Raw genomic sequence first — 23980 nt, forward strand, 5'->3', positions numbered from 1 at the left:
GCGGGAAAAAAAAGCAACCGGGTGGAGAAGGGCCTTTGGCCCCTGTCTTTGGGAAAGCACCGCCCCGACTGCCGTCTCCGAAGCATCCACCTCCAAGATATAGGGCAGGCTGGCATCTGGGTGTCTAAGGACCGGTGCAGACGTAAACAGTTTCTTCAACGCCTCAAAAGCTCCTTGGGCTTCAGGGGACCAACGGAACCGGACAGTTTGTTTGGTTAGGCCAGTTATGGGGGCGATGATGTTGGAAAACCCCCTAATGAACTTTCTGTAGAAATTGGCAAACCCGATAAAGCGTTGGATGCCCTTTTTATCTGTGGGCGCAGGCCACTCAAGGATTGCCGTAACCTTCTGCGGGTCCATCTCAATGCCGTTGACTGAAATAACAAGTCCCAGGAACTGTATGCTTTCACATTCAAACTCACATTTTTCAGGTTTGGCGTATAATCCGTGTATTCGGAGTCGCTTAAGTACGCTTTTGACGTGTTCCCGATGTTTGACAACAGAAGGGGAAAAAATGAGGATGTCATCAAGGTAGACCACGACAAAGAGGTCAAGGTAGTCTTTAAAGATGTCATTCACGAAGTGCTGGAATGTGGCAGGCGCGTTGCAGAGCCCGAAGGGCATCACCAAGTACTCAAAGTGGCCGAAGCGGGTGCGGAAGGCAGTCTTCCATTCGTCGCCGTCCCGTATTCGTACCAAGTTATAGGCCCCCCGCAAGTCCAGTTTCGTAAAAATGACCGCTGCTCCCAGTCTTTGGAATAGTTCCGGCACCAGCGGGAGAGGGTATCGATTTTTTATTGTTACCTTATTAAGCTCGCGGTAATCCACGCAGGGGCGGAGAGAATGGTCCTTCTTCTCGACAAAGAAAATTCCTGCCCCTGCTGGTGAGGTAGAGGGGCGGATAAACCCCTTCTTGAGGTTATCGTCGACATAAGTCTTTAGATTTCCAAGTTCTAGTTCAGTTAGGGGGAAAATTCTTCCGAAAGGGATTTCGGCCCCGGGGAGGAGCTCAATCGGGCAGTCGTATGGTCGGTGAGGGGGAAGGGTGTCAGCCCCCTTTTTGCTGAAGACGTCCAGGAACTCATGGTACACCTCGGGGACGGATTGGCGGATGTCAATGTCGGAGTCCATGCAAAGCAAAGAGGGGGGAGATGAGATTGTCTGCAAGCAGTGTTGTTGACAGTAGGTGGAACAAAAGCAAATCTCACCGGTAGTCCAGTTTATCTGAGGGTTGTGAGCCTGGAGCCAGGGTATGCCCAGGATTATAGGGAACAGAGGGGATTCAATAACATCCAGGCATAAAAGTTCTCGATGACTGTCCGAGATGGTAGTGGCGATGGGCAAGGTTTCTTGGGTGACTGGCCCGGATTTCAAGATAGACCCATCGGCCAAGTGTACAGACAGTCCAACAGCCCTTGGGCGCAACGGAATATGGTGATGAGTGGCAAAGGCAGAGTCCAGAAAACAGCTGCAGGCCCCGGAATCAAGTATGGCGCTGGTCCGTATATCCCTTCCTGGAAGCTGCAATAAAACGGGGACAGCCAGATGAGCAGATTTGTTGAAGACAATGGGTGAGGGGACAGATGACATGAAGGTGCACTTACGGAATTTTGCTGGGCAGGTCCTCACGTAGTGGCCGGACTCTCCGCAGTAGAGGCAAAGGTTGTTTGTCCGGCGTCGAAGTCGTTCCTCAGCAGTGAGAGAAGGGCGGATCAAACCCAGCTGCATGGGTTCTGGAATGTCTCTAGAGGCAGTGGTCGGGGCTGGAGGAATCGGGTTAGGGTACGCGGGTACCCGGGGTAGCATCCATGTTGGGCGATTCAGACCGGTGGCACGTTCAGTCCTGCGTTCCCTCAAGCGTCTGTCAATCTGGATGGTTAGGTTGATAAGAGCCTCCAAAGTGTCAGGGACCCCTACACGTGCGAGTTCATCCTTAAGTGCTTCGGCGAGGCCCAAGCGGAACTGATAACAAAGGGCCGAATTGTTCCAGGTAGTGTCCGCACTCCACCTTCTGAACTCGGCTACATAGTCCTCAACGGGTCTGCGACCTTGCAGGAGGGCATGCAAAGCGGCTTCAGCGGTAGCGGCCTGATGAGGGTCTTCATACAACAATGACATAGCCTGAAAGAACGTGTCCAACCGGTCAAGGGATAAGTCCTTTTGCTCCATCAGACGGTGGGCCCACGCCTGCGGTTCACCCGATAGGAGGGCCATAACAAAACCTACTTTGGTAGCTTCTAGTGAGAAAGTTCGTGGCTGAAGCGCAAAGTAGAGCTCACAAGCATTCCGGAACGCTCTAAACTTGCTTCGTTCTCCTGCAAATCTTTCAGGCATGGGCACTTTAGGTTCAGGAGGCAGCATAATAACTGAAGGTGACGCGGATGCGCCAGACGAAGAAGAAGTGGATGGAGTAGACAGTTCCTGGACACGATTTTCAAGTCGGGTATAGCCTTCCTGCAGGGCCCTGACTGCTTGGGTAAGGCCATCCAGATGGCGACAAAGTTCCGTCATAGGGTCCATTCCCTGCGCAGGCTCAGACATGGCTGCTCAGTACTGTCACGTACCTGGTACAGAGCAGAGCCTGGCGTGCAGGGAATGGCAACTCTTGCTCCTCTGACTCCGGAACCCCTGGTAGAGCAGACAGGGAGCGCTAGAGTTCAGAGTCGCACAAGCGCCAGGAAGGTGCCGTGCAGGTCTGCGGTGGTCTCCTGAAGACTCCACAGATGCTGTGCAGGAACTGCAGAGATGCTGGAGGTAAGACAGCAGACAACAGGAGCTTGGTGCAGATGGCTGGAACAGGCAGCAGGTGGGAGGTGTGCTGTAGTACAGATGCTGGCAGAGTCAGGCAGGCCGGGTCAAACACAGGCGGGCGGATCAGGTACAGGGGGAAGCCAAAGCAGAGTCGTAGTTCAAGCCGGATCAGTAACAGGCGGGCAGCAGACCGTTTGGAAGGAGGAGGCAGAAGCGAAGTCAGACAAGCCAAGGGTCAGGGCAGGCGGAGAACAGCAGGGTCAATGGTAAGCCAAGGTCACAGGAAACAGGAGCCAATCAGGTAACAGGTATCAGGTAGGGTAAACAGGAACGCTGTTGACTGAGCAGCAGGGGGCTATGGGGAGAGCCCCATTAAATAGCCTAAGTGGCGCCAAAATGGCGTCAGCACGTGCCCGCGCGCGCCGCTATTGCGCGTGCCCGCGCGCGCCGCTATTGCGCGCACCCGTGCGCGCCGACGTGCCGCGAACGCGCGCTCCCGTGCGTGCTAATGCGCTATTGCCGCTATTGCGCGCCGGTGCGCGATTAGCGCCACCTAGTGGTCTACCAAGTCCATGACACCAATCCTCCCCCTTTATCCGCAGGACGAATAATAATGTCTTTCTTCTTTTCAAGCTCCTTAATAGTTTTCCATATTTTATTACGTTTTGATTTATTAACTCTTAGATTTCTTATATCTTCCTCAACCATTTTTCTAAAAACTGTCAGACTTTCATTTTGTTGGCTCTTGGGATTGAAAGTTGAATTATTTCTCAAGTTGGAATGCTGATATTGTGTTGTATTATCCATTTGTTTTGGTGTTTTGTTTGCAAAGAATTTTTTTATATTCAATTTGCGCACAAATTTATGTAAATCTATGTATGCTTCAAACTTATCCAATTCTTTATCCGGTGCATACTTCAATCCTAAATCTAAAACTCTCATCTCTTCTTCCGTAAAAACTTCATTACTTAAATTAAAAATGCCTCCTCCTAATATTCTCTCCTTCTTTTTCTTGTGCCCCCCTCGTTTGCCTCGTTTGCGTATCCTCTGTCCCATCCTTGTGGTCTGTAAGTCTGGTCTCTCCTCTCTTCCCACTCGTTTTCTTCTTGGTCCCAATATTCCCCTCTCGGGTGTCTGTATGTTCTCTGGCCCCATCCTTGTTGTTCTCCGTATGGGCCTCTCCTCTGTGGGTACCTGAAAGGTTGTCTCCATCCTTGTGACCTGTAAGGTCGGTTGTCTTCTCTCATGACGGGTGGTCTGCCTCTGTATCTCCTGGGAAAAAAAACCCTATTTTGTCCTCCTCTATATGGAGTTTCTTGTGGGTGATTCCTTAATGGGGAGAACCTATTTCTATGTCTTGGAATCCTTGGTGTGTATGGTGCTTGAGGTCTCCTTTCTTCATTTTGTGGTCTCTCTCTATATGTCTGACGTATGGGACTTATTTCTTCCCTCCTCTGTGGTGCTGTTATATTAGTGGTACGTACGGTTCTATTTGGTCTCGCTTCCACATTTGTAGTGGGTTGCCAAATATTAGTTTCCATTTCTGGGGAATTTTCTCTCGATTCTTCTTCTATAGAATTATTGTGATAGATTTCATCTGTTTGCCATTTATATACTTGTTGGTTTTTATAATCCAAAACATCTCTCTTAAATTTCTTTTGTTTCTTTTGTTGAATTTCTATATCATATTTTTTAATAATTTCTTGTAACAGGTTTTCTTTATCTTTGTATTCTTGTGATTCTGCGAATGGGATCAGTTGGTCCCTCACATGAAGAATTTCTGATTCAATCATTTTTAATTTAATTTGTCTTCTTTCTAAAATCTTGTGTAGTAAATCATTCTCCTTCTGGTTAAAAAATTTGTACCAGTCACTCATTAATTCTTTATCATTGATGGCATCATTAGGTGATATATCCCACCTTAGTCTCCTAGGTGTGATCTTTTCTGCTATATATTTCCCCAGGGTGGCTATATCCCACCACACCCTGAGTTGTTTCTCTAGGCTGTGTCTTAGCTGTTTAAAGAGTCCATCAGTGTCCTGTCTGCTCACTACCTGTTCTTGATTAAAAACTTCACCCAAATTAATGCTTCTATTGTGTATGTATTTAAAAATATCCGTTGCTGCAGTTTCTACTTGCATGTTGATGCAAGATGAATGGGAAAAGAAAAATGTGAATCTGCGCTACAGAATATTTAAAAATAATTAGGCTCTCAGGTATTTGAAAGGTATATATTATAATGAGTATGAGGGGCTGCCCCTGCAGAAAAATCCCCAAAAAATGGAGAAAAGTATGAAATAATATAAAAAGCAGGTGGTGGCGCCAACCTAAAGTGTAGATTAATGTCAAATAATAATTAATGTTGTATGGGTGATACAATAGAACCAAAAAGGCCAAAAATGCTGCGTGGTGATCCAAATAACAAACAAAAATATCAAAATACAAATAAAATCAAAAAGTGTTCCAGTGCTAAAATCTCATTCCATCTCTGCTTCATGCAAAAAAATTGAGTGAATCAATGAATATAGATATATATATGGTGCAGTGTGCTTTCAACAAACAGTATTCATACTGTGAGTAAAAAAGTCTTTATGCAAAAAGTTCCATGCAGTAAATAAATAAATAAATAAAAGTGCTGTGTGCTTCTTCCACGTGAAATCAACGTAGATATAAATCTTCTGTGCAAAAATCGTGCTCACTCCCTGTGGTCCCGCACTCACCAGATACTTGAACCCCTGCAGGGGTAACAGGCGTTCACAGTATACTATACTGACAAATCCCTGGATCTTCCCAGAATCTAAAAAACTCCACCGCTCAGAAGAGGAGACAAATAGATTGCCCAATAGCGTGATACCGTTTTTAAAGTGATGAACAATTTTTTATTCACATTTAACAGGGTACTCACATTTTAGTAGAAAGGTTAATACACATAAAACATAAAACGTGCTGTAGCTTAGAATAGCGTCTGCTCTACCGGTTTCGTCGATCTGACGTCATCTGGAGCGCGCCTCTAAGCCCCCAGCACTTCCTTATTTATATGGGACGTTTATGTCTGAAACGTCCGCCATGTTGTAGTTTTTGAGGACAGAAGTCCAGCCGCTAGAGGCCCTGTATTATAAAACCGCGTCCGCCATGTTGTAGTTTTTGAGGACAGAAGTCCAGCCGCTAGAGGCCCTATATTATAAAACCGCGTCCGCCATGTTGTAGATCATGGCAGACAGAAGACCAGCCTCTAGAGATCCTGTAATTTGCTCTTAGTGCTAAACTGAGTCCGCTCTAAAATACATCCGCCATGTTGTGGTATTATGGAGACCGGAGTCCTGAGCTAAGGTTACTCTATATATTTAAACAGCGGGATATACATCAACGAGTCTCCCTGTTATATTAACATGCAAGTAGAAACTGCAGCAACGGATATTTTTAAATACATACACAATAGAAGCATTAATTTGGGTGAAGTTTTTAATCAAGAACAGGTAGTGAGCAGACAGGACACTGATGGACTCTTTAAACAGCTAAGACACAGCCTAGAGAAACAACTCAGGGTGTGGTGGGATATAGCCACCCTGGGGAAATATATAGCAGAAAGGATCACACCTAGGAGACTAAGGTGGGATATATCACCTAATGATGCCATCAATGATAAAGAATTAATGAGTGACTGGTACAAATTTTTTAACCAGAAGGAGAATGATTTACTACACAAGATTTTAGAAAGAAGACAAATTAAATTAAAAATGATTGAATCAGAAATTCTTCATGTGAGGGACCAACTGATCCCATTCGCAGAATCACAAGAATACAAAGATAAAGAAAACCTGTTACAAGAAATTATTAAAAAATATGATATAGAAATTCAACAAAAGAAACAAAAGAAATTTAAGAGAGATGTTTTGGATTATAAAAACCAACAAGTATATAAATGGCAAACAGATGAAATCTATCACAATAATTCTATAGAAGAAGAATCGAGAGAAAATTCCCCAGAAATGGAAACTAATATTTGGCAACCCACTACAAATGTGGAAGCGAGACCAAATAGAACCGTACGTACCACTAATATAACAGCACCACAGAGGAGGGAAGAAATAAGTCCCATACGTCAGACATATAGAGAGAGACCACAAAATGAAGAAAGGAGACCTCAAGCACCATACACACCAAGGATTCCAAGACATAGAAATAGGTTCTCCCCATTAAGGAATCACCCACAAGAAACTCCATATAGAGGAGGACAAAATAGGGTTTTTTTTTCCCAGGAGATACAGAGGCAGACCACCCGTCATGAGAGAAGACAACCGACCTTACAGGTCACAAGGATGGAGACAACCTTTCAGGTACCTACAGAGGAGAGGCCCATACGGAGAACAACAAGGATGGGGCCAGAGAACATACAGACACCCGAGAGGGGAATATTGGGACCAAGAAGAAAACGAGTGGGAAGAGAGGAGAGACCAGACTTACAGACCACAAGGATGGGACAGAGGATACGCAAACGAGGCAAACGAGGGGGGCACAAGAAAAAGAAGGAGAGAATATTAGGAGGAGGCATTTTTAATTTAAGTAATGAAGTTTTTACGGAAGAAGAGATGAGAGTTTTAGATTTAGGATTGAAGTATGCACCGGATAAAGAATTGGATAAGTTTGAAGCATACATAGATTTACATAAATTTGTGCGCAAATTGAATATAAAAAAATTCTTTGCAAACAAAACACCAAAACAAATGGATAATACAACACAATATCAGCATTCCAACTTGAGAAATAATTCAACTTTCAATCCCAAGAGCCAACAAAATGAAAGTCTGACAGTTTTTAGAAAAATGGTTGAGGAAGATATAAGAAATCTAAGAGTTAATAAATCAAAACGTAATAAAATATGGAAAACTATTAAGGAGCTTGAAAAGAAGAAAGACATTATTATTCGTCCTGCGGATAAAGGGGGAGGATTGGTCATACTTAAGAAAAAAGACTATGAAGAGGAAATGAGCAAATTATTAACTATCCCTAACACTTATAAGAAACTGAAGACAAATCCTAAGAAAGAATACAATAAGAAATTGATCACTTTCGTAGAGAAAGGCAAAAAAATGGGCATCCTTACTAAGAAAGAGGCAAAATATCTAACTCCAAAAACAGCAAAAACACCTATCATTTATTATGTTCCAAAAGTACATAAAGATGAAGTTCATCCTCCAGGGAGGCCAATTATAAGCGGTATTGATTCGCTTTTTTCAAGACTTGGGGCATATATTGATGAGTATCTACAACCGTTAGTAAAAGAAGGACCATCGTACCTCAAAGATAGCAGGCAGCTTATAATAGAACTCAATGACATGGTAATAGAACCTACTGATCTCATAGTCACCATAGATGTGAACTCTTTGTACACCAATATAGTACAAGAAGACGGCATTGAAGGAGTAAAATGGGCTTTACATAGAGATTCTAAACTGAAGCAGGAACAAATAAACTACATCTTGGAGGGTCTAACTTTAGCTATGAGCCATAATTATTTTTGGAATAAGGGACAATATTATGTCCAAACAAAAGGGGTAGCAATGGGGGCTAAGTACGCCCCCAGTGTAGCTAATATTTTTTTGAATCACTGGGAGGCGGAACAAATACAAGGAGTAACGAGACCACCATTGAAATTTTACAGAAGATACATAGACGATATTCTAATTGTATGGGGAGGCACAGAAATGGAATTACAGATGTTTTTTGACGAAATCAACAACAACATTTATGGCATCACGTTCTCGGGGACCTGGAATACAGAATCTATAGATTATCTAGACCTACAATTATTTAAAGTGGGTAATAGAATCCACACTAGAACTTTCTTTAAGAAAACCGACAGGAATAGTTATATTCCTGTAAATAGTTGTCATCACAAGCAATGGATTCAAAATATCCCCAAGGGACAACTTATGAGACTGTTTAGAAACTGTAGTAACAGTGCTGACTTTGAAACACAGGCGACACAAATTATTAATAAATTTGTTGAAAAAGGCTATAAAAGAAAAGAGCTAGAAATTTTGAAAACAAAAGTCATGAGAATGAACAGAGACAACATTATAACAGGCACACACAACAAGAAAAAGAAGAAATCTATGGATACAGCATTCCTAACAGGTTACAATATACAGCACAAGGACATTGAAAGAATTTTTAAACAACACTGGCCTATTCTACAATCAGATAAAAGTCTAAAGAATCTGTTACCAAACAAACCGAGTTTTATATACCGAAGAGCCCCTAACCTCAGAAATAGATTAGTCCACAATGCAATAGACCCTCCCAAACAAATCCAAATTTTCAAAAACCTAAAAGGTTTCCACAAATGTGGAAAATGTTTACCATGTCGTGTTAGCAAAAAAACCAACAAGAAAAGAACAGAGTTCTCTTCAACAACAAATGGATCCTCACATAAAATAAGAGAACTCATTACCTGTAGCAGTACACATGTGACGTATGTTTTAGAATGCCCCTGCCACAAGCAATATGTGGGCAGAACGACAAGGGAGTTACATATTAGAATAAGAGAGCATATTGCCAACATAAAAAAGGGTTTCCACAAACACAGTGTGTCTAGGCACTTCAGGGATTATCACAACAAAGACCCTGGGTGTATGACATTTTATGGGATTGATAAGATAAAAGAACACTGGAGGGGTGAGGACAAAACTAAAAAAGTATCCCAAAATGAAACCCGATGGATCTATACATTAGATACCCTCCAGCCGGCAGGTATGAACATTGACGTAGATCTGAACTGCTTTTTAACCAATTTTTAACAATTATTTTAATATCATTGGAAATGTGAGCTGACACATTACAATACTTGCCATTTTTACTTATATCTCTATTTATATCTTCATTACATTTTTATTGCCTTTTATACCCTCCCCACTTCCAATATACACATATATTATATTACAGATTCATTATTAAAGATATCACATTCTCTTTTTTGATATTTTAAAGATATTTTATACTAGTATTTATATATGTCTTAATTTATATCTTTATGGTCTAAGTGCAATGACCTATGGAATTATACATTTTCTTTGTTGTATTTTTACTGCAATGACCTATAGAATTATGAAATTTCTATTGTAGCACTTTTATGTCTGAAAGACACTTGCTTTTATGTTTTAAATACTGCACCATATTACTGCTCTGTTTACAATCGCAAAGTATATTCATTAATTAACAGGGAGATTCATTGTTATCCACTCCGCTGTTTAAATATATAGAGCAACCTTAGAATAGGACTCTGGTCTCTAAAAAGCCACAACATGACGGACGTTTTTTCATTAATATAACAGGGAGACTCGTTGATGTATATCCCGCTGTTTAAATATATAGAGTAACCTTAGCTCAGGACTCCGGTCTCCATAATACCACAACATGGCGGATGTATTTTAGAGCGGACTCAGTTTAGCACTAAGAGCAAATTACAGGATCTCTAGAGGCTGGTCTTCTGTCTGCCATGATCTACAACATGGCGGACGCGGTTTTATAATATAGGGCCTCTAGCGGCTGGACTTCTGTCCTCAAAAACTACAACATGGCGGACGCGGTTTTATAATACAGGGCCTCTAGCGGCTGGACTTCTGTCCTCAAAAACTACAACATGGCGGACGTTTCAGACATAAACGTCCCATATAAATAAGGAAGTGCTGGGGGCTTAGAGGCGCGCTCCAGATGACGTCAGATCGACGAAACCGGTAGAGCAGACGCTATTCTAAGCTACAGCACGTTTTATGTTTTATGTGTATTAACCTTTCTACTAAAATGTGAGTACCCTGTTAAATGTGAATAAAAAATTGTTCATCACTTTAAAAACGGTATCACGCTATTGGGCAATCTATTTGTCTCCTATTCTGAGCGGTGGAGTTTTTTAGATTCTGGGAAGATCCAGGGATTTGTCAGTATAGTATACTGTGAACGCCTGTTACCCCTGCAGGGGTTCAAGTATCTGGTGAGTGCGGGACCACAGGGAGTGAGCACGATTTTTGCACAGAAGATTTATATCTACGTTGATTTCACGTGGAAGAAGCACACAGCACTTTTATTTATTTATTTATTTACTGCATGGAACTTTTTGCATAAAGACTTTTTTACTCACAGTATGAATACTGTTTGTTGAAAGCACACTGCACCATATATATATCTATATTCATTGATTCACTCAATTTTTTTGCATGAAGCAGAGATGGAATGAGATTTTAGCACTGGAACACTTTTTGATTTTATTTGTATTTTGATATTTTTGTTTGTTATTTGGATCACCACGCAGCATTTTTGGCCTTTTTGGTTCTATTGTATCACCCATACAACATTAATTATTATTTGACATTAATCTACACTTTAGGTTGGCGCCACCACCTGCTTTTTATATTATTTCATACTTTTCTCCATTTTTTGGGGATTTTTCTGCAGGGGCAGCCCCTCATACTCATTATAATATATACCTTTCAAATACCTGAGAGCCTAATTATTTTTAAATATTCTGTAGCGCAGATTCACATTTTTCTTTTCCCATAATCTGTTTTGTACTGTCTTTGGTCTTATAGCAGCACCATATTAGATGTATAGAATTTTTAGGGTGTGCCCCCCAAGTATATTTTTGTATTTTGTCTGAACCGACCTGACACTGTCTGGAGCTTGGTGAGTAAAACGTGACACTTTACTCCCTCTAGTGGCGGAAATAGAGAATACACCCACTTACAAGGAAAACGTTTTTAAGGTAAATACGTAATACTTTTTTTCCTGCTTACCTTATCCACGTCGCAGGTTTGCTGAAAATCAGACAAAAACAAATCTTCACCCATCACGGCGGGTATTGTGTGCCAACCTTCAGGGATATGGGTTCCTGATTAAAGCGGGAGTTCACCCGAAAAAAAAAAATTAACATTAGATTGATGCTCATTTTGTCAAGGGGAATCGGGTGTTTTTTTTTTAAATCGAAGCAGTACTTACCGTCTTAGAGATAGATCTTCTCCGCCGCTTCCGGGTATGGTCTTCGGGACTGGGCATTTCTATTTGATTGACAGGCTTCCGACAGGCTTCCGACGGTCGCATACATCGCGTCACGAGTAGCCGAAAGAAGCCGAACTTCGGTGCGGCTCTATACGGCGCCTGCGCACCGACGTTCAGCTACTTTCGGAAAATCGTGACGCGATGTATGCGACCGTCAGAAGCCTGTCGGAAACCTGTCAATCAAATAGGAACACCCAGTCCCTCAGCCCATACCCGGAAGAGGCGGAGAAGATCTCTCTCTAAAACGGTAAGTACTGCTTCGATTTAAAAAAAAAACACCCGATTCCCCTTGACAAAATGAGCATTAATCTAATGTTAAAAATTAACTTTTTGGGTGAACCTCCACTTTAAAGGATGCCTCTTCCCTGGGCCCTATAAAAGACTCTGCCAGGACTTTTAGCGTTTTAAAAAAAGCGAAAGTGCTGTACCCTAGAGCCCAGTCCTCCAAAGAGAGACATTACAGGCGACACCTCGTGCGCGAGGCCTGGATACCATCCAATTGTGGCGTAATAATTTAAGCGTCTTTGATGGACCTAAAGTATAGCTCTTTTTCCCCAGGGGCCTCTATGACAGAGCTTCCTTTAGCACTATCCTCATCGCATCCAATCTTCTTAGACACTTGCGAAAAAAACTAAGGTACTTCCTGTATGGGAGGGGTTATATGGAGGGGAAATTGTTCTCATTGGTTGTGCCAGTGTCCTATCATCTCTGGTGACCACACAACCCACTATGTAATGACTAAGGCTCTGTGTCCTGTGGTGTACGATAAAGAAATAGGTAAATTAAGCGCACTCTGGGTGGGGGTGCAATGATACAGAAATTAGCAATAAATCAGTAACGTTTCAGTAAAAAGGCGCAATAAATATGTCCATGACAATTATTCCAAATGAATACTAGAACAAATGCTATGTCAGAGAAGGCTGCCAGCTTGCAGATAGAAGGTGATCTGAAACATAAACAAAGACAAAAGAGCGGCGCCTTCTAAGCGTAGCGGTTAAACTGTTCAATGAATAGTAAATGAATAATGAAAACACTCACAAACAAGCGATAGGAATGAGCATGTCAAATTATATCATCATCATCCATGCTGTCCCGGAAAGCTGCCTAGTGCCTGATGCCAGTGGCTGAGGGGTCTGTGTGTCATCCGTTATTCCGGTGATGGTGGTGGAACCCAGCGCTCTTGGTAATTGGGGACGAAATTCAGCGAACACAGGAACACAACTGCAGCGATGCCGCTGACCCTGTACCAGGAAATGACGACATCGCTGCAGTTGTGTTCCTGTGTTCGCCGACTTTCGTCCCCGATTACCAAGAGCGCTGGGTTCCACCACCATCACCGGAATAAGGGATGACTCACAGACCCCCCAGCCACTGACATTAGCACTAGGCAGCCTCCCAGGACAGCGCAGATGATGATGTTATTAAATGACAGGCCCATTCCTATAGCTCGTTTGTGAGTGTATTTATTATTCATTTACTCTTCATTAAACAGTTTAACCGCTACGCTTAGTAGGCGTCGCACTTTTGTCTTTAAGCATGGTTCTTCTGCATGAAATTATGTGCATAGGCGCAAGCTAATACAGGGTCTTTTGCATGCACTTCAGGAATGTGCACAACATGCTAATGCTCGTATACATATGCGTGCGCACACATCTACTACTCTTGCGCTCGCATCTGTTGCTCCCATTGGCACCAAGCGAGCTATTTAAACTGAGCCTGTGCTATGCTTCAGTGCTTTTTTGTCTACAGCATTCCTGTGCGTGCCTGCATCCTGTTACTCTGCATCTGGCTACTGTTACTGACCTGGCTTGTCCTGACTACTCCTGAACTCCGCCTGCACTGACCCTGGCTTTCCTATGAACTCACTTTTGTCTGTGCCCTTTGCTGCTACTCCACTGATCTGTTACCAACTTGGCTTGTATCCTGCCTCACTTCTGCCTATATATCGGCACCTAATCTGTCTGCCTGTGTATGACCCAGTTTGTCTTGCTCTGCCCCTGTCTCAATCGCTGCTGGACTGCCTGCTGGGAGCCTCTTACGATATTCCTCTGGTACCTGCCCGCTGCCTGTCTGCCTGTGCCTGTATGCTGTGGCCATTGCCAGACCGCTCCTGCCTTCTGCATTGGTGTCCATCTGGCACTCCGGCTCTGCTGTGGTTCACTGATGGTTTTCCTTTGCTTGATCCAGAAAGTCTATCCAGCCTTGCTACTAGCAAGACCAATAGGCACCCATGCCACTTTTTACTCCTTCTCCCCCTGTCTGCTCCATCAGGGAACCTGAGTCAGAGGGGTAAGAGAGGCCTTCCTCATCATGTCATGCTCTTCTACCAGGTACGTGACATGGACAAAGCTCTTTAGGACACCCACTGGTACCTTTTAAATAGACCCACAGTTGACTCTCTAGAACCGGAGGGCTGGCGAAAGCACAAAGGTCCCAAAGATCTCTGAAAGCATCTGTACTTACACAAGGCCAAAGGAACAGCTGGTTTCCTCCTTCCAACTTCCAAGTGACACCTTACTCCGATGATACCAGACCAGATCTTCAGTGGACAGCCCTCCTCAGTCAGCTCTCTTTAGCTCCAGGGTCTCAGCATTCAGACCCTCATGACACAGACATAGCAGCAGTGTCTGGATGGGCAGCATGCCCTCCAGCCTGCACTAATCCTCTCCAGAAAAAGACCCCGAGTTCAGTGTGCTCACAGAATATATACAGTCTCCCAGCATGCCATCAGAGCCTGCCTTTCTGGGATAGGCTAGGGCCGTATCAATATTCATGCGGCCTTCTACTTATCATCCAGAAACTTCTTAGGTTCCCTGGATACAGAGGAAGATATCAGACAGTCTGGCAGCAGCAGAGCACACTGAACAGATCTAACTAAGTGATCACAGCTAGACCAAGTACAGTGAGCAAACTATGCTTTTATCTAACAAACAATTACAGCCATACTATCTACAGTGTGGCAACTAAATTTAATTTGTCAAAACACAAACTAAATATATGTATATAAAACCTAGAACTAATCTAGCAGGGTTCTACTGTTTGATTTAGAGCCGGTTCACACTACTGTGACCTGGGGGGCGACTTGTGTGACCCCAAGTCACTCGACATGACAAATTACATGGAAGTGAATGAGAGCCATCTTAATGCACACTACTGAAGTTGCTCCGACTTCAGAAAATGTTCTTGTACTACTTCAAGGCGACTTCTAGGTGACTTGTACCCATTGATTTCAATAGAAGTCGCCTCCAAGTCGGATCCCCTGTCTTAACTGAAGTGACTTTCCCAGAAGTGAAAATCGTTTTTTAAGGCAAACCTCTCCCTCCCACAGAGCAGATTATTATGTGATTGGCCACTGGCAAATTCGCCTGTCCTGGAGGCGACTTAAAGTCACATTGTAAGTCACTCCAAGTAGCGCTGAAGTCGCGCTCAAGTCACCTCCAAGTTGCCTTGTAAAATCACGCTGGAAGTTGTATTGCCCCAGTGTGAACCGGCACTTAGGCACTTAGAGGAGTGCTGCACTATTTTATTGATCTCTCAAAACCTATCGCTTGTGGCCACAAATGTAGCAGCAAATTGTTTTTCTACATATTCTTTTTGCACTTTTCAGAAGAAATGCCCCATCATTGTTATAGCTTGCAGCAGGATAAAGAGCTGGTCGCTAGAAAATGTCCTATTCCTGTGTGATGCTTTTTATATGTGACATGCACTTTGCAGTACAGGTAATCCTTCCTTTCATATTACGTTAATTCAGATTTATTTCTGTCACTTTGGACTTTAGGGTGGGATCCTTCTGGGCTCTGAAATATTACAGTATGTTATTTATTGCTCACTGTTAAAAAATAAAGTATAGCCATGGACAATTACAAAGTGTGCATGTTAGTGCACATTTTTCTGTATAGTGAACCTGGAGATGAGGTAAGAAGTTTAACTTTTTTTTTTCCTTTGTTTACACCAACCAGTCCAAAGATTTGTAGTCTCCAAGTCTTCTTATTTAAAATTTGTAATAGACCTTCTCCCTCCCCATCCACTTTCCAGCATTCCACATCTACCCCTCTCCTCTCTCACAATTGGACATTATTCTTAAAACATTTTATGGAGGAAAAGCTTCCCACACTTCCTGGATTCTCATGGAGGCAAGAAGGATGTATGAGCTCCCCGCAGCCTCCTGGAATACTTATATCACACATTTCAGAAGGCCTTATGGGTACTCAAAAGTTCAAGTTACATGGAACATCAGGTGGCTGTCTCATCCTAATGCTTGAAGTGGCCGCCTGAGGAGGCACCGTAGTGGATGCACATCATCAGGGGGCTGGCTGCAAGAGCCTGAAAAATACAGTCGGCGCCCAATGACAGATAGAAGAAGAAGAAGAAGATATCATTGCAAAACCGAGACTAGATCCCTACAGAACAACGCTGGAATCACTGAATATGTCATTATGAAAATAAGAGTGGGGAAGTGAAGTTTTGTTTTAAAGTGGTTGTTAAACTCAGTCATGAAATCTGAGCAAAGCAAATATAGCTGTGGTGTTTAATTATCTATTTTCAAAGATCTAAGTGTTGTTTCTCTCTGGTGCTTCATTCCTCAGTAACTTCTGAGAATTGTTCCTGACATATGAGATACAATTTGTTTTGGGGAGGGAGCTCAGCAAGCAGCTTGTCTTTTCACAACACAGTTATTCTGCTGTATAAAGGGAGGAGTGTGCCTTTCCTCCAATCAGCTCTCACGTACTGTACACACAACCTCTCCACCCCATCCATCCTCTGTGCTCCTGACAGATGAAGAAGGATTGTAACACTTTTCTGCCCTTTTGAAAGGGTGTAGGGAGAGGGCTGCAAATGAACAAGTAAAACGTATGTAGGAGGATTTGTTTCATCTCTGTGTATCATCTGAGGCTGTTCATTTCACGTAAGGGCTTACAGCCACTTTAGGTTTACTTTGTGCCTAACTTGTCTAATTTTATGAAAAACATTTTATAAATGTTATTTTATTTATTTTCTGTTTTTTGGGAACACTTACTTTAAAAAAGCACAAATAGTAAAAGTCACATGTGTCTTTCTTATGTGGGAAATATTAAAACTTTTTTAGAATGCAGTATACTAATCCCAATATTCAAGACAGTGCTAATAGCAGTTTAACACTCTTATTTCTTTTCCATCCCCAAATAGAAACAGCTGCAATTAATTGTCATTTATTTACAGAATGCACATTCCAGCAACATCTGTTTATGTTCGTAGACTAAATTCCCTGGTATTCCCATTCACATGACACTGGTGTCTATAAAGGGTAAAAGAAACCTTACCTCACAGGAAAATACACTACAATATGTAGTTTTATATAAAAAAAAGGTAAGAAAGGTTCTATAGACTGGGTTGTCTTGACGGGAGAAAGAATTCCAGGAAAGTTCCAATTTTGATGGGGGCAGAAAAGATAGATTTAGGGCTCATGCACACAGGGGGCCAGATCCACGTAGCGGATCCTAGTAACGCTACGCCGCCGCAACTTTGAGAGGCAAATGCTGTATTCACAAAGCATTTGCCTCTAAAGTTACGGTGGCATAGCGTAATTCTCCCGGTGTAAGGGCGCGCAATTAAAATCTATGTGATGGGGGCGTGTTTTATGACGTTTTTTTAACGGCTCATGCGCCGTCCGTGGGGGTATCCCAGTGCGCATGCTCGAAATTAAACCGGAACAAGCCAATGCTTACGACGGTGACGTAATTTTACGCAAATCCCTATTCGCGAACGACTTACGCAAACGACGTAACATTTTCAAAATTTGACGCGGGAACGACGGCAATACTTAACATAGGATACGCCTCATATAGCAGGGGTAACTATACGCCGGAAAAAGCCGAACGCAAACGATGTAAAAAAATTCGCCGGCCGGACGTACGTTCGTGGATCGCCGTATCTAGCTAATTTGCATACTTGACGCGGAATTCGACGGAAACGCCACCTAGCGGCCAGCGAAAAAATGCACCAAAGATCCGACGGCGTACTAAGACGTACGCCCGTCGGATCGAGCCCAGATGCAGACGTATCTTGTTTTGTAGATACAAAACAAAGATACGACGCGGGAACTTTGAAATTACGTGGCGTATCAATAGATACGCCGGCGTAATTCTTCTGTGGATCTGGCCCATTATGCACAACTTTTAGACTAATGACAATGAGAAAATAGAGTTAACTGCTTTGCCTGTTTACTATATGACTTTAATATGCTCCTTTCTACATATGCATGTGTGCATACAGGAAATATCAATGAATGCAAAAAAAAAAAAAAATCTATAAGTCACATCTCTACTTACAAAATTCCAAATGTAGCCAGGTCACGGTTACTGCAAGCTGAATACAGAAGACATAATCCTTGGGACCACTGACCAACTAGTTCCCCTCTAGTGTTTGGTTTATTTCACTTCCTGACTATAGTGCAGGGGAGTTTCTCTTCCTGGACCAAATCAGAGGACCTTGGGACTTAGTTCTGCAATCAACCATCCCTGTACTTCTGAATCCCTTCTAGACTACATTTCCCAGATGACAGGTCCGTGTCCACTCGGCATATGCAGAGCAGACACGGACACAGCCTGCTCTAATCTATCAATATGCCCAGACAGAAGGGGACGGATCCCCTTCTGTTTTTTAAAGTGGATCAGATTGGAGATAGGTGGGTGTAAATGGGTCAGTTTACATCTGTTGCTCTAAGACATGGGTGTCCAACCTGTGGCCCTCCAGCTGTTGCAAAACTACAATTCCCATCATGCCTCTGCCTTTGGGAGTCATGCTTGTAACTGTCAGTGACTTGCAATGCCTCATGGGACTTGTAGTTTTGCAACAGCTGGAGGGCCACAGGTTGAGCACCCATGCTCTAAGAGATGAACTGAGGGTCCGATTGGGTCCACCTGAAAAAACAGACAGACAGACCCGATCGGACTAATTTTGTAAAAGGGGCCTAAGGATGATTTCACACTGATGCACTGTGGTTTACCTACACCTCAACTCACCTCAGTCCTCACTTCTACCTCAGTATTTCCTCAGGTATCGCTGGCTGCTGCTGTCCCCCAGGCACATTTGGCTGGTGGCTGCTGCTGGCTGTCCTCCAGGGCTGGTACTGCTGGTGGTTACTGCTGGCTGGTACTGCTGGTGGGTTTTACTGGTGGGTCCTGCTGGCTGGTACTGCTGGTGGGTGCTGCTGGCTTATACTGTTGGTGGTTACTGCTGGCGGGTTCTGCTGACAGGTACTGCTTGCAGACACTGCTGGCTGGTACTGCTGGTGGACACTGCTAGCTGGTACTGCTAGCGGAAACTGCTGATGGGTACTTCTGGCTGGTACTGCTGGTTGGTACTGCTGGCAGGTACTGCTGTTACTGTTGGCAGTCACTTCTTGTTGGTAATGCTGACATGTACTGCTGGTTGGTACTGTTGCCTGGTACTTCTGATGGGTACTGCTGGCTGGTACTGTTGGCGGGTACTGCTGTCTGGTACTGCTGGCTGATACTGCTGGTGGGTAATGCTGGTTGGTCCTGCTAGTAGGTACTACTATCGGGTACTGCTGGTTGGTACTGCTGGTTGGTACTGCTGGCTGGTGCTGCTGGTGGGTACTTCTGGCAGGTACTGCTGGTTGGTACTGCTGGCTGGTACTGTTGGTGGGTACTGCTGGCTGATACTGCTGGTGGGTAATGCTGGTTGGTACTGCTAGTAGGTACTGCTGGTTGGTACTGCTGGTTGGTACTGCTGGCTGGTACTGCTGGTGGGTACTGCTGATGGGTACTGCTGGCTGGTACTGCTGGTGAGTACTTCTGGCAGGTACTGCTGGTTGGTACTGCTGGCTGGTACTGTTGGTGGGTACTGCTGGCTGTTACTGCTGGTGGGTACTGCTGTCTGGTACTACTAGTGGGTACTGTTGGTGGGTATTGCTGGTGGGTACTGTTAGCTGGTACTGTTGGTGGGTACCGCTGGCTGGTTCTGCTATTAGGTACTGTTGGTGGGTACTGCTGGTGGGTACTGTTGGTGGGTATTGTTGGCAGGTACTGCTGGTGGGTACTGTTGGTGGATACAGCTGGCTGGTACTGCTAGTGGGTACTGTTGGTGGGTATTACTGGTTGGTTTCCGACCCACCATCCACGAACATATGTGTGACAGGAGCCGGCTCTAGAGTTAGCATGTGGTTGCAGTACTTCTGGTGGTCACTGCAGGTGGATACTGCTGGTTGGTACTGCTGGTGAGTACTGCTTGTTGGTACTGCTACTGGGTACTTCTGGAGATTACTACTGGCTGATACTGCTGGTGCGTACTACTGGTTGGTACTGCTGGTGGGTACTGCTTTTTGGTAATGCTGGATGGTACTGCTGGTGAGTACTACTGGTTGGTACTGCTAGTGGGTACTGCTGGTGGGTACTGCTGGCGGGTATTGCTGGCTGGTACTGCTGGTTGGTACTGCTAGTGGGTACTGCTGGTAGGTAATGCTGGATGGTACTGCTGGCGGTTACTGCTGGTTGGTAATGCTGGATGGTACTGCTGGCAGGTACTGTTGGTGGGTATTGCTGGCAGGTACTGCTAGTGGGTACTGTTGGTGGGTACTGTTGGTGGGTATTGCTGGCTTGTTCCTGACCCACCGTCCACGAGCATCAGTGTGACAGGAGCCGGTGCTAGAGTAAGCATACGACTGCAGTAGAGAGCATAGACGATGCTTTCTGTATCACTCAGGTCGAATGTATCCAAGTCATTACAGTTCGGGAAAGTGCAAACTAATAAAGTATAAAAGAAAAGGGGTCGGATTGTTTCCAGAAACAGATGGTGGCATCTCACAATCCCAATTGACAATGAAAATAAAAAGAAAGAGAATAAGAGAGACACAACTCTGCCATAATAAGAGATTTTAATAGAAGATGCTAGTACCGTTTGAAGGTAAACACACTGAACACTTATGTTTGAAAAAGTATCAAAATGTATTTAATGGACATAAAAAACAACAGATATAAGTGTTTATATAGACCACAGTAGTTACAGAATATTTCAAGATGCAGACGGCCAACAAGTTTCGCACAGTTGTGCTTCATCAGGGCCTTACACCCCTCTTTACTGTCGTGTGGTCTGTATAGGACATAAAAAAATGTAATTAATATACAATATCTCCATTATATTACATAATAACAGCAAACTTTGGCAGATAAACTGCTCTGTGCTCACCTAATCTGCTTAAAACTGGGTACATCAGGTGCGGCCTAAAGTGTGTCCCAACACCAGGAAAAAACGTGCAGCGTGGCAAGGCCCAGTGGTAGTCAGGTCCACAGGGTCGAACAGTGTGGATATTAGATCATTTGAGCAACCATTGTAAAATCAGGCTCTGTTAAATTTTAAGAAAATAGTATCATAACACAGCAGAATGGTGGCATACAGGCGCTTACTCAGACTATGGTCAATTTAGTGGGCTATACTGGACAATTGGGCTCTTAGTATAATTATATTATACCCATATAGACATCAATCCCAAATTACCCATTGATAATAAGTAATGGTACCGATGACTAATTAGGGTAAGGAAATATATTTAAAGTAAAGAAAAATAAGTACAAATTACCATAAATATATATATATATATATATATATATATATATATATATATATATATATATATATATATATATATACCGTATTTATTCGTGTATAACGCGCACCCCTAATTTTCGATTAAAAATCGGTATAAAATCATTGTAATTGCCAAAAATCATTTATTGTATTTATTGTATGTCCAGCCATGTCCCCCGTATGTCCAGCCATGTCCCCCGTATGTCCAGCCATGTCCCCCGTATGTCCAGCCATGTCCCTTGTATGTCCAGCCATGTCCCCTGTATGTGCAGCCATGTCCCCTGTATGTCCAGCCATGTCCCCCATATGTGCAGCCATGTCCCCTGTATGTCCAGCCATGTCCCCCGTATGTGCAGCCATGTCCCCTGTATATGCAGCCACCTACTGTTAATCAGACAGCGTTCGTTTGAACAGCTGTTTTCCCTGCCGCGCATAGACACTCCCCCTTGCTCGCGATTGGACAGATCCGTCCAAGGGGGAGTGTCTATGCGCGGCGGGGAAAACAGCTATTCAAACGAAAGCTGTCTGTAATGTTCCCCGCGCCGCGGGGATTAACGTTGTAGCGGCGTTGGTGGCGGCGGCGGTAGCAGCGGCGGCGGGGGGAGGGGGGAAGTATTCTAGTATCGGCGGTATTAGCAGGAGTACGAGTACTCCCGCTAATACTCGGTATCGGTCCCGCCACTGCCATCCCACTCCAGTCCTCGTTTATAACGCGCACCCAAAACTTTGATTTTTTTTTTGATTCTTTTCGAATAAATACGGTATATATATATATATATATATATATATATATATAAAATATAAAGAAAAGGTACCATATAATGATGGGAGTAATCCCCCCACCGCAAAGAGAGGCAGGGGGTGTATATAGTTAAGAAGCTTAGCCAGATAGCAGACAGACCTAAATAGATGACCAAATACAAAGCTGCCAGTTAGACCAAGAATTTGGCCCTAACAATACAGCATATGTACCGCATTATATGCTGGAGGAACTCCAGAGGAATAAAAATAATAAATACCTGTATCAAGATGTACCAGATCGCAATCGGCTAAATAAGCTCGGTAGTCCGATGGCATAAAGCCTGTTGGTAGGATGCCTGATAGATGCTGGTGCTGCTGGTCTACAGACGGCGTCTGACAGAAGAGCCGTCAGCGCCATCTTAAATACAAATGATCTTACCGGAATACAACAAGTGACAAATTAATATAGTTCACCAATGAATATTGCGATATCATCACCATCATAATATTGGTAAAGCAATATACCGGTATATTAATCGGTATACTGTGATGCAAATCCCCAAGGCATGTAAAAATACTTCTTTAGTGGACTGCAAAATACCGCTCCTAGAGCTTTATAACATGGCATTATGCAAAAGGTATAATACACATATTAATAATAATAATTTCACATCTAAACTGAAAAATAAGCAGACAATGAAAATTGGAAAAATAAGTGAAAATAAAAATACAAATAAATAAATAAAAATAAAAATACAAATAAAAGGAAATAAAGATACATGAAAAGCTTGAAAATAGATCAATGATCATACTAACACCTATGAGATCCTATAAAAATGGTTTGAAAGATAAATGATGTGTTTAGGTCTGGTGGATGGGTGGATGGTTGGTCAAAAATCCATTTAGCCTCATGTTGTAGTATCTTTTTGTCAAAGTTACCTCCTCTTTCAGGCATTGGAATAACTTCCAAAGAAAAAAATGATACAAAAGAGGGGTCATAACTATGGTTTAGTCCAATATGTTTGCAGATTGGAGTATAAAGTAGACCTGCGTCCAAATAATATAAATGATCCTGTATTCTTTTGGCAAAAGGACGTTTCGTTTTCCCAATATAAAATGCGCCACAGCGGCATTTTGCAAAATTCCAATGGTACTGCAGTCTGCAAACATACTGGACTTGTGAAAACCCCCTCTAGGCAGAGGGCATCCAATACCTTCTCGTATACAGGGACACTGATCGCAATGGCCACATCTATAAGTCCCCAAGCCACCCATTGCCCCTGTGATTGGGGCATCGGGAGGGAGGTGACTGTGTATTTTTCAGTTTAGATGTGAAATTATTATTATTATAATCATGCTCCGGTACCTACCCACGTGGTACCTACCCATGTGGGTAGGTACCGGAGCATGATGGGACTGTGAGGCCTATATAAATCGGATGCAAACCGCTCACCTGTCATTGCAGCGAGAAGAGGCGTCGGGTCAACATCGGAAGAAGGGAGAAGAAGAGAAGAGAAGAAGAAGACATCACAGAAGAGCTGGCCTGCTAGTAACTGAGCTAAGACACGAAGATAGCGGCGGCCAGCCCTGAAGGAGAAGGCACCGGACAGCGGGAGAAGAACCGGGGTGCGCCGAGTCAACAGCGAAGAGCGGCGAAGATAGAAGAAGACCGCCCGGAGAGCGGAGAAGACCCCCGGAGAGCGGAGGAGACCCCCCGGAGAGCAAAAGACCCCCCGGAGAGCGGAAGAAGAAGCCCCCCTGGTGAAAGAGCTAAAGAAGACAGGGGGGGCCCCCGGAGCAGAATAATAAATTATTTTAAAAACCCTGTGTCGTGTGTTTATTAACTTTAACA

The sequence above is a fragment of the Rana temporaria genome, chromosome 3 (genome assembly GCF_905171775.1).
Source record: "Rana temporaria chromosome 3, aRanTem1.1, whole genome shotgun sequence".
NCBI classification, from domain to species: domain Eukaryota; kingdom Metazoa; phylum Chordata; class Amphibia; order Anura; family Ranidae; genus Rana; species Rana temporaria.